A 10,704-nucleotide genomic window follows, 5' to 3' on the forward strand; every position below is an offset into this window, starting at 1 on the left:
AACGTGTGTGTGTGTGTGTCACTGATCAAAAGGGAGGACATCTACTGTATCAGAGCACAGACAGAGGCACGGACAGACAGAAATAAACACACGCTACTCAGAACTAGACACCCAACTATTTAGCCTGTGTGTGTGTGTGTGTGTGTGTGTGGTGAGTACATGCAAGTGCATAAGTGTCTGCATGTGTACGTGGCGTGCCCATGCGTACAGTATGTGTAACCAAAACTGTGTATGTGAAACTGTGTGTGTGTGTGTGTGTGTGCACGCGTGTCTCTCTCTAGCGATATCGAGTTACGGGGGAACATAAACAGTGGGCTGTGGGCTCTTCCTGTGTTTCCCAGAGCAGAGCCCAGTCTACTTACCTGCAGGGTTGAGCTCTTTCATATGGGCCAGCAGCAGAGCAGGAGAAACACAAACACAACACAGTCACTTTAGAGGGCCCTGGCCCAGGGCACGTAAACACTGGAGCCTACTCATTCACTTTACACACACCCCCGCCCCCTTTCAATTCCTCCCTTCATCCCTCCCTCACTACTTCGTCCCCCGCTTTAGTCTCTCCCCTCGTTTCCTTCCGTCTCTCTCCCTCCTCTGTTCCACCTCTCTCGTCTCCCTGTTCTCTTCCTCTCATCTCTCTGGAAAGTGGAGTCCTCCCCTCGCGTCTTCTCCTTTATCTGCACCAAATCAAGACCTGGACGGGTGAAAGTAGACTCCTGTTGATGCACCCCAACCGCACATAAGTCATCTCAGTCACTGTCTGTCTCTTTTATTAAATGTGTTCTCAGAAGTCAAAAGCGCCACCTAGACACAGACAGCAGGCTTGAGACTGACAATAGACAATGAGACAGACAGAATAACAGAACAGACCTTCTAGGCTTAAGTACCAGACTGACAGAATACAGACAGTCTAAAAACAGAGACATCAACTACTGCAGCTACAGACGGCCAAGAATAACCGACAACCAGTCAAACGCATTCAGCTTAACATCAATTCAGGAGACAAAATGGTTCTAGTCAGCAAAACCCATTATCAGCCAGCTGTGGACTGATTCATTCTATAATGATTCAATTTTTAAAAAGGTGCACATTCTTCAAAAAATAATTCTGCCAAACCGCTGTTATTGAAATAATCAATGACACACATTCAACTACACAATCACCTACACAGTCATCCGTTTGACAGTGAGTGAAGTTAATTAAATGCTGGAGGACTCAAGGTGGTGCTGAATGTGTTTCATTGACTGAGGAATGAGCTCTACACTGAATCATGTGCCACTGATTCCTCTAGCAGTCTAGCAGCACAGTCCATGAGGGCCAGATTGAGAATGAAACTGCAGCATGCCCCCGGAGCTGTGCTTGTGTATTTCACGCTCTGATGTCTGTGTCTGTGTCTCTCTCTCTGCGCCCCTCCCTCCCTCCCCTTCTCCGTCTCTCTCTCTCTCCCCTTCTCCGTCTCTCTCTCTCTCCCCTTCTCCGTCTCTCTCTCCCTCCCCCCCCTTCTCTGTCTCTCTCCCTCCCTCCCCTTCTCCGTCTCTCTCCCTCCCTCCCCTTCTCCGTCTCTCTCCCTCCCTCCCCTTCTCCGTCTCTCTCCCCTTCTCCGTCTCTCTCCCTCCCTCCCCTTCTCCGTCTCTCTCCCTCCCTCCCCTTCTCCGTCTCTCTCCCTCCCTCCCCTTCTCCGTCTCTCTCCCTCCCTCCCCTTCTCCGTCTCTCTCCCTCCCTCCCCTTCTCCGTCTCTCTCCCTCCCTCCCCTTCTCCGTCTCTCTCCCTCCCTCCCCTTCTCCGTCTCTCTCCCTCTGTTGGCTGGGTGTAGCCACACTGGCTGCTGAGGAGAGGAGAGGGAGAGGAGAGGAGCTGGAGAGGGAGAGGAGAGGAGCTGAAGAGGAGAGGGAGAGGAGAGGAGCTGAAGAGGAGAGGGAGAGGAGAGCGGGGCAGAGATTTAGCACAGGTCAAATGGAACTGAACACAGGACAAATATACAGATAGAGGGGAAATAGACAGAGATATGCGCACAAACACGTAGAGGCTGGTGTGATTAAAAATGAATGTGAAATAATTGAGACAGTGGATGGCCCCCAACATGTCCCTACTATATTAGATAGTGGACAGTGGGAGAGCACTACCGCAAATCCCTTTAATGGGAAAGGAGTGTAGACAGTAACAGAGAGTTGTGAGTTGTAATCGTTGCCTCTGGGTGCAGCGGCAGAAAGAGAAAGCCCACAGTATAGACTGCTGCATTCCTCCCATTCCAGCCAGGCATTCAGAGCAGAGGAGTGGAGGAGAGCGCTAATGAAGATTAACACTGCTCTGTCTAACACCTAGCCAGCGGGCCAACACATCCATTCACACACTGACGCACAGAGAGAAATATAGTCCACTAAACAGTCATATAACCGTGTGTGTGTGTGTGTGTGTGTGTGTGTGTGTGTGTGTGTGTGTGTGTGTGTGTGTGTGTGTGTGTGTGTGTGTGTGTGTAGCCATCCCTCCTTCCCCTGCTCATCTCTTCTCTCTGTTACTGTGAGCCCTACCTGTGATCTAAGTAATGTCTTACTGATCAAAACACAGGGCAGCCATCTCTGGAAGGTCCTGTGAAAAACTCCAGACTCTTCTCTTTCCACCCCCGCTATTTTTAGCATCACAATAAAATTACAAATAAACGCCTCGATATTTCCAAGCCATTTCACATTTCATGTGCTTTCAGGGAACCTTTCCACAAGGCGCTGCCAACACAGACAGTCCAAGGGAAACAATAGCACAAATGCCACTTTTTTTGTGAGCCGCTTTGAATCAATTGAAATAATAAAACCCCATGACATTTTAATTGAAATAAAGAGGGGTTTTGTTGGTTAGAGGGGAGAGTAATGTCTTCCAGAAACACATACTGCCAGGAACCAGATGCTTCGATGGATACAGTTCAGTCTGCTGTTACCCATTCAGTGGTTTTAAAGGGTACAGAGCTGCTACAGCCAGATGTCAGTACTGTTACAGCCAACTATCAGCGGTGTTACTCGCGGTCCATCTCGTAACAGCCATATGTCAGTACCGTTAGCCAGATGTCAGAGCTGTTACAGACAGACGTCTGTGGACTTAACGTAAGATAAGTCACAGGCAGGGAAACGTAAAAGCATCGATTCATGAGACAGATGAGGCAAGTGTGATATGTTTCTGACAGGTTGTAGAAAGACATGAGATGTTTAAGAGGTTGTCAGTGTGTGTACCTGTAGGAGAGCTGTAAGATACGGCCACGTCTTCAGTCCGGTCTGCTGGTGGATACTGCCCATTCAGGAAGGCAGAGAACGCCACCAGAGGTAGACCCAACACCTGTAAAAAAATATATATATATATAAAAAAGAATAACACCATTTTAGACACACAGTCAAAACACAGACACATGACGACTCAGCACTTTAACAAGTGTGGAAAGGACAGGAAACAGTATCCTCAACACTCAGACTACCCAGGCCTAAAAACACACACAGTCACATACTCTCAGTGTCACACATGGTTACATGGTTAAAAATCTCCACCGGAGGTGAAGACAGCAGGGTTAACAACGTTAACCAGACAACTCTAACATACACACAGAGAAAGGGTGCCTGTGGCACAAAGCGGAGGGTGCTGATTTGAGTCCAGTTGTAATACCCTAACAGAGTCAGAGAGAAGGTAGATGGGGATCAAAAACAGCCTGGGAGGAAAGGCCAGATTTCAGCTAATGGCTTTGGAGAGAGGTCGAGCCAAGTTACACACACAAGTGACACACAGCCCTGTTTGAATGGGCACACCGACCATGTGTCAGGTGGTGTGGTAATGGGGCGTGACGTATGGAGCCCAGAGCAGAGTAGGGCCCGGCACAGGTGACTGAGCCAGGGGTATGTGCCAGGATTCCCCACTACACACATATCAAGCACTCTACTCTGTATGTCTGTGTCCTGCTCTCTCTCTCTCTGTCTGTAGTGAAGGGATTTCACAGACCATCTAGCCATCTTTTCATTTTCATTGTCAATCTGTCTGTCTTTCCTTGTCTCAAACCTGCCAACCATGAAGAATTTTCAGTGGTGTAAAATACTTAAGTAAAAAATACAATGTACATTCCAAAATAAAATAATGTACTTTCTACTCCATACATTTTCCCAGACACCCAAAAATTTCCCCTGACACCTGACACCCAAAAGTTGGAGCATTTTGCATTTTTGAAAAACCTGCAACTGCCATTTCCTGAAACCTAGAGTTTTAAATGATATCAAACAATGTAGCCAACACAGAAGTCTTGTGTCGAATACATTTGACCAAGACAAATATGATTAGTCATGTTCTGAAATGTTCAGGGGGGTAACCTCGGATTGTGTAACCTAATGTCATGTCTCAAAATCCATATCCATCTTATCTCTATATTTTTATGTCCTGCGGATTCGAGAAGAAAGGCGGTGAACGGGGAAAAGTGAGCCTGTCAGGTAGCCAGTAGCCTTAATTCTTGCACAGAATCCAGACTAGATAATGCAATAACATTTTCCTGAATTTCACCACTTTCTTTCCATTGATTTAATCACCCTAATTCTGGCCATCCTACAAGGGTAAAAACTACAATAACTTTTGAATGGATTGTGATAGGGAGGTGAGGTTTGGACCATCGCTTTTCTTATTATTTACACAATTCTGTTATTTTACCCATTGGTCAAAAGATGCGTTATTGATTGGACACCCTACTAAATTAAAATGAGGTGGTCTCATTGACACTTTCAAATTTTTCTAGGTTACATTTATTATTATTCTAATTAATTGGAGACTTTATTTAGACAGTCCAGTGAAAATGTAAACTGGCTTCTTCATTTTGTTTGGGGAGAAAATAAAACATCTGAATAATTCAATTACTGGATGCAATGTAGTAGTCTAGCTGACTGTAGCAGTCTAGCTGACTGTAGTAGTCTAGCTGACTAGCTGACTGTAGTAGTCTAGCTGACTAGCTGACTGTAGTAGTCTAGCTGACTAGCTGACTGTAGTAGTCTAGCTGACTAGCTGACTGTAGTAGTCTAGCTGACTAGCTGACTGTAGTAGTCTAGCTGACTAGCTGACTGTAGCAGTCTAGCTGACTAGCTGACTGTAGCAGTTTAGCTGACTGTAGCAGTCTAGCTGACTAGCTGACTGTAGCAGTCTAGCTGACTAGTTGACTGTAGCAGTCTAGCTGACTAGCTGACTGTAGCAGTCTAGCTGACTAGCTGACTGTAGCAGTCTAGCTGACTAGCTGACTGTAGCAGTCTAGCTGACTAGCTGACTGTAGCAGTCTAGCTGACTAGCTGACTGTAGCAGTCTAGCTGACTAGCTGACTGTAGTAGTCTAGCTGACTATAGTAGTCTAGCTGACTAGCTGACTGTAGTAGTCTAGCTGACTAGCTGACTGTAGTAGTCTAGCTGACTAGCTGACTGTAGTAGTCTAGCTGACTAGCTGACTGTAGTAGTCTAGCTGACTAGCTGACTGTAGCAGTCTAGCTGACTGTAGTAGTCTAGCTGACTGTAGTAGTCTAGCTGACTGTAGTAGTCTAGCTGACTGTAGTAGTCTAGCTGACTGTAGTAGTCTAGCTGACTGTAGCAGTCTAGCTGACTGTAGCAGTCTAGCTGACTGTAGCAGTCTAGCTGACTGTAGCAGTCTAGCTGACTGTAGCAGTCTAGCTGACTGTAGCAGTCTAGCTGACTGTAGCAGTCTAGCTGACTGTAGTAGTCTAGCTGACTGTAGTAGTCTAGCTGACTGTAGTAGTTTAGCTGACTGTAGTAGTCTAGCTGACTGTAGTAGTCTAGCTGACTAGCTGACTGTAGTAGTTTAGCTGACTGTAGTAGTCTAGCTGACTGTAGTAGTCTAGCTGACTAGCTGACTGTAGTAGTTTAGCTGACTGTAGTAGTTTAGCTGACTGTAGTAGTCTAGCTGACTGTAGTAGTCTAGCTGACTGTAGCAGTCTAGCTGACTAGCTGACTGTAGTAGTCTAGCTGACTGTAGTAGTCTAGCTGACTGTAGTAGTCTAGCTGACTAGCTGACTGTAGCAGTCTAGCTGACTGTAGCAGTCTAGCTGACTGTAGCAGTCTAGCTGACTGTAGTAGTCTAGCTGACTGTAGTAGTCTAGCTGACTAGCTGACTGTAGCAGTCTAGCTGACTGTAGTAGTCTAGTTGACTGTAGTAGTCTAGCTGGCTGTAGTAGTCTAGCTGGCTGTAGCAGTCTAGCTGACTGTAGCAGTCTAGCTGACTGTAGCAGTCTAGCTGACTGTAGTAGTCTAGCTAGCTGTAGTAGTCTAGCTAGCTGTAGTAGTCTAGCTGACTGTAGTAGTCTAGCTGACTAGCTGACTGTAGCAGTCTAGCTGACTGTAGTAGTCTAGCTGACTGTAGCAGTCTAGCTGACTGTAGCAGTCTAGCGTACTGTAGCAGTCTAGCGTACTGTAGCAGTCTAGCGTACTGTAGCAGTCTAGCGTACTGTAGCAGTCTAGCGTACTGTAGCAGTCTAGCGTACTGTAGCAGTCTAGCGTACTGTAGCGGTCTAGCGTACTGTAGCGGTCTAGCGTACTGTAGCGGTCTAGCGTACTGTAGCAGTCTAGCGTACTGTAGTAGTCTAGCTGGCTGTAGTAGTCTAGCTGGCTGTAGTAGTCTAGCTGGCTGTAGTAGTCTAGCTGGCTGTAGTAGTCTAGCTGACTGTAGTAGTCTAGCTGACTGTAGTAGTCTAGCTGACTGTAGTAGTCTAGCTGACTGTAGTAGTCTAGCTGACTGTAGCATTTGTGTGCATGGTACGCAAAATGCATGCAGGTTGGCAGGTCGTTTGTTTCCCTCTTCTCCATCTCTCTCTTTGTATTCTTCTCTGTCCCTGGCTCTTCCTGCTGACACAGGGCCCAGGAGGGTAGTGTGTTCTGTAGCACCAACTCCAACACCGTTCAACTATACATGGAGGCAGTCAAAACGTCAGACAAGGATCCTTAACATGACACACACAGCGCCAGAGAGGAGGAGAGACGGTGGCTGAGTGGAGAAAAAAAGGAAGAAACAGATTAGGAGGGGAGAGAGCATCAAAAGGAAGAAAAAGAAAGGAGTGGGAGAAGAAGCAGAGAAGCCAAAAGGGCCACCACTTTCTCTGCGCTCCGTCAGACGCTCTGACAGCGTGACGAGCCCTCTCCCTCCATCACTCTACTTTTCAAAAACGGGGGCAGGCTTGCTTTTAACCCCTCGACCCCGCGAGCAAATAGTGACCAGACAGTCTAAGTGTTACCACACCATTAGCGCCCAGCGTAGAACAACAATAACAACAAAGGAGGAGGACACAAATCCCCCTCGTATCTCCTTCCTTCTCCCACTCACTCCTTCCCTCAGGGCCTGCGTTAAGCGGAAGACATTTCGCTTTGACCTTAGGTGACCTCGGCCACCCACCCCTGGGAGAAGACGGGTCAAGAAGGGTCGGCAGGGTAATGCACATCACACACTGAGAACAGAGAGGGAAAGTGTTTGGTGTGCAAAGAGTGTGTGCACGCTCCACTGAGAGAATCATTGTGTGTGTGTGTGAGCATGTATGAGACTGTGAAAGAGACTGTAAAAGAGAGAATGTTTGTGCATGTGTGTGAGAGAGCGTCTGCAAGAGTATTAAACGGTGTAGTGTTTTAGTGTTAGGATGTGTGTGTGGGGGCACATACTGACACTTGCAGAGACCCATTAGGGATCTCGGGTGAAGATCAGCAGGGCGCTAAATGGCCACCTTTGACCTTTTGGGGTCAAGACTTGGGTCACATCCCCGTGTAGGGTCTGTTAGAGCAATCCATTCAAAGCCTCTCTGTTGTACGTTAAAGTTCTCTCCACGAAGCAGGACCATCAGATAAGACTCACTTTACATACACTACCGGTCAAACGTTTTAGAACACCACTATTATTCTACAATGTATGAGTAGAAGACATCAAAACTATAAATTAACACATATGGAATCATGCAGTAACCAAGAAAAGTGTTAAACAAATCAAAATATATTTGAGAGATTCTTCAAAGTAACCACCCTTTGCCTCGATGACAGCTTTGCACACTCTTGGCATTCTCTCAACCAGCTTCATCCGATAGTCACCTGAAATGCATTTCAATTAACAGGTGTGCCTGTTAATGCCTTAATGCGTTTGAGCCAATCAGTTGTGTTATGACAAGGTAGGGGTGGTATACAGAAGATGGTATTTTACCAAGTCCATACTATGGCAAGAACAGCTCAAATAAGCAAAGATAAACAACAGTTTCTACAAAGACACCACTGCTAAAGGACACCAATAATAAGAAGAGATTTGCTTGGGCCAAGAAACACGAGCAATGGACATTAGACCGGTGGAAATTTGTCCTTTGGTCTGGAGTCCAAATTGGAGATTTTTGGTTTCAACCGCTGTGTCTTTGTGATGCGCGGTGTGGGTGAACGGATGATGTCCACATGTGTATTTCCCACCGTAAAGCATGGAGGAGGTGGTGTTATGGTGTGGGGATGCTTTGCTGGTGACACTGTCTGTGATATATTTAGAATTCAAGGCACACTTAACCAGCATGGCTAGCACAGCACTCTGCAGCGATACGCCATCCCATCTGGTTTGCGCTTAGTGGGACTATAATTTGATTTCAACAGGACAATGACCCACACCTCCAGGCTGTGTAAGGGCTATTTTACCAAGAAGGCGAGTGATGGAGTGCTGCATCAGATGTCCTGGTCTCCACAATTCCCCGACCTCAACCAAATTGAGATGGTTTGGGATGAGTCGGACTTCAGAGTGAAGGAAAAGCAGCCAACAAGTGCTCAGCATATGTGGGAACTCCTTCAAGACTGTTGGAAAAGTATTCCAGGTGAAGCTGGTTGAGAGAATGCCAAGAGTGTGCAAAGCTGTCGAGGCAAAGGGTGGCTATTTGAAGAATCTCAAATATAAAATATATTTTGATTTGTTTAACAGTTTTTTGGTTGCAACTACTATCATATCAGTGTGGGGGGTGAGTCCTAGAGAGCTGCCCAGTTGACTGGTTTAGATGATTTCTACCTGGCATACTGACAGGCTTAACAATCCACCAGGTTTCCCAGGTCTATATCGTATGATGATTATGAGGTAAGGATGAAAACTAGCAGACACCGCGGCTCTCCAGGATCAAAGCTATGTGCATGCCATCTCTTTGAGGTGTTTGCATGCGTGTGTGTGTGTGTGGGGGGGGGGGGGGGGGGGGGGGGGGGGGCTGTTGCTGTCAGTGTGTACTCGTGTATTAATGGAATACTTGGCTCTTATCTAGAAATGCACTATTTAGTGATTTAAATCAGACTACAAAACCTGTAACAAGGGAAAGGAGAGAGAGACAGAGACAGCGAGAACAAAGAAGGTAGTGTGGTGGTGGACAGGGGGAATGGGTTGCCATCTGAGACGAATAAAGAGTGAAATAACAATAAAAATCAGAAGGCGCTGCCTCCTCCACGAACCCAGGACAGACCAAGCTGAGCGGAGGGGTGGAGTTTCTAAACAGAGCATCCTGCGGTGGCACACACACACAGTCAAAGAATCAAAGACACATGGGCATTGGTCTGTTGGTCTGTGCCAAACTCACACACTCCAAAACACAGAGGCTAACTGGGCAGCTCCAGCTCCCCATTACCCAGGATAAAACACACGGACAAGACGTCAGAGGAAGGGAGTGAGTGTGAGAGAGAGAGAGATCTGTAGAGAGAAAGCTAAAAGGCAGAACGTGTGGGAGATGGAGAGATAAAGGTGACAAGAGAGAGACAGAGGAGGAGAAAGAGAGAGTGGGACTCAAAGAGACAGATGAAGATGGAGTTTATACACTACGCACTTCAACAAGACACAGTATGGGCCAAATCCGGTCATTCTGGACAAAATCATTCAATGAGTCAAAAGTCCTGTTAAAAAGGTTTGACTGGCTGTACATCTAGGTGGTCCTGGATATCCAACGCCAAACGTATCTATCCTTAGCCAAACACGACCATGGTGGGGTCAGGTAGGGGTAGGGTGGGGTAGAGGGGTGTGTGAGCGTGAGCGTGGTTAGGGGCCTGGGTTTCACAGCAGAAGGCTGCTGATAGACTGGTGGAGAGCAGCGCCAGATTTCTGTGTGTGGGAGACAAAAAGTGTGGCATAAACACACCAGTCATCGCTGGTTCACGGTGTGTGTGTTTAATCTGCTGCGTTGTGATGACTGCCATGGTTACGTACGCATCACCTAACTCATCTTTTAGCTGTCATGACTTACAGCCATCTTAATGGTGAGGGCAACATTTGCTTCAAAATGTGGTTCTATAATCTCCAACACCTCTACTAACCTACAGTAGGCTGGTGAAAAAATGGATCCCAGCTAGGCAGACACACAGGACTAAACACTCTTAGGGCGACCAGACTTTTCTTCAAATGTTCCTACATCAACATGTTACAGCTTTTCATCACAAAGGCTCCAAGTACATCAGTCTCTTTGCACTGCTCTCAGACACTGTGATAAAACTGATATGAAACCGGTTTCTAGGAATTGGGAAGGTTGTGGTAGCAGACTGTTCTGTTTGCTTTGGGTGAGAGTTTACAGTGTTTGCTTGACCGTGTCAAGGTGACCATGTACCTCCGTTTCATTCATTCAGATTATAGAACCTTTCATGTCTGCTGTCCCATACTGATAATGTCTGAGCCCACAGAGGAAAGCACACGTTCTTTCATTCATTCATTCATCCATTCACTCTTGCTCTCTAT

At 46.7% G+C, this 10,704-nt stretch overlaps 1 pseudogene; it reads right to left on the reverse strand.

The window, feature by feature from the left end:
* LOC129858599 (protein PTHB1-like) overlaps positions 1-10,704 on the reverse strand; it is a 172,283-nt pseudogene that overhangs the window by 125,986 nt on the left and 35,593 nt on the right.

The sequence above is a fragment of the Salvelinus fontinalis genome, chromosome 6 (assembly GCF_029448725.1).
Source record: "Salvelinus fontinalis isolate EN_2023a chromosome 6, ASM2944872v1, whole genome shotgun sequence".
NCBI classification, from domain to species: domain Eukaryota; kingdom Metazoa; phylum Chordata; class Actinopteri; order Salmoniformes; family Salmonidae; genus Salvelinus; species Salvelinus fontinalis.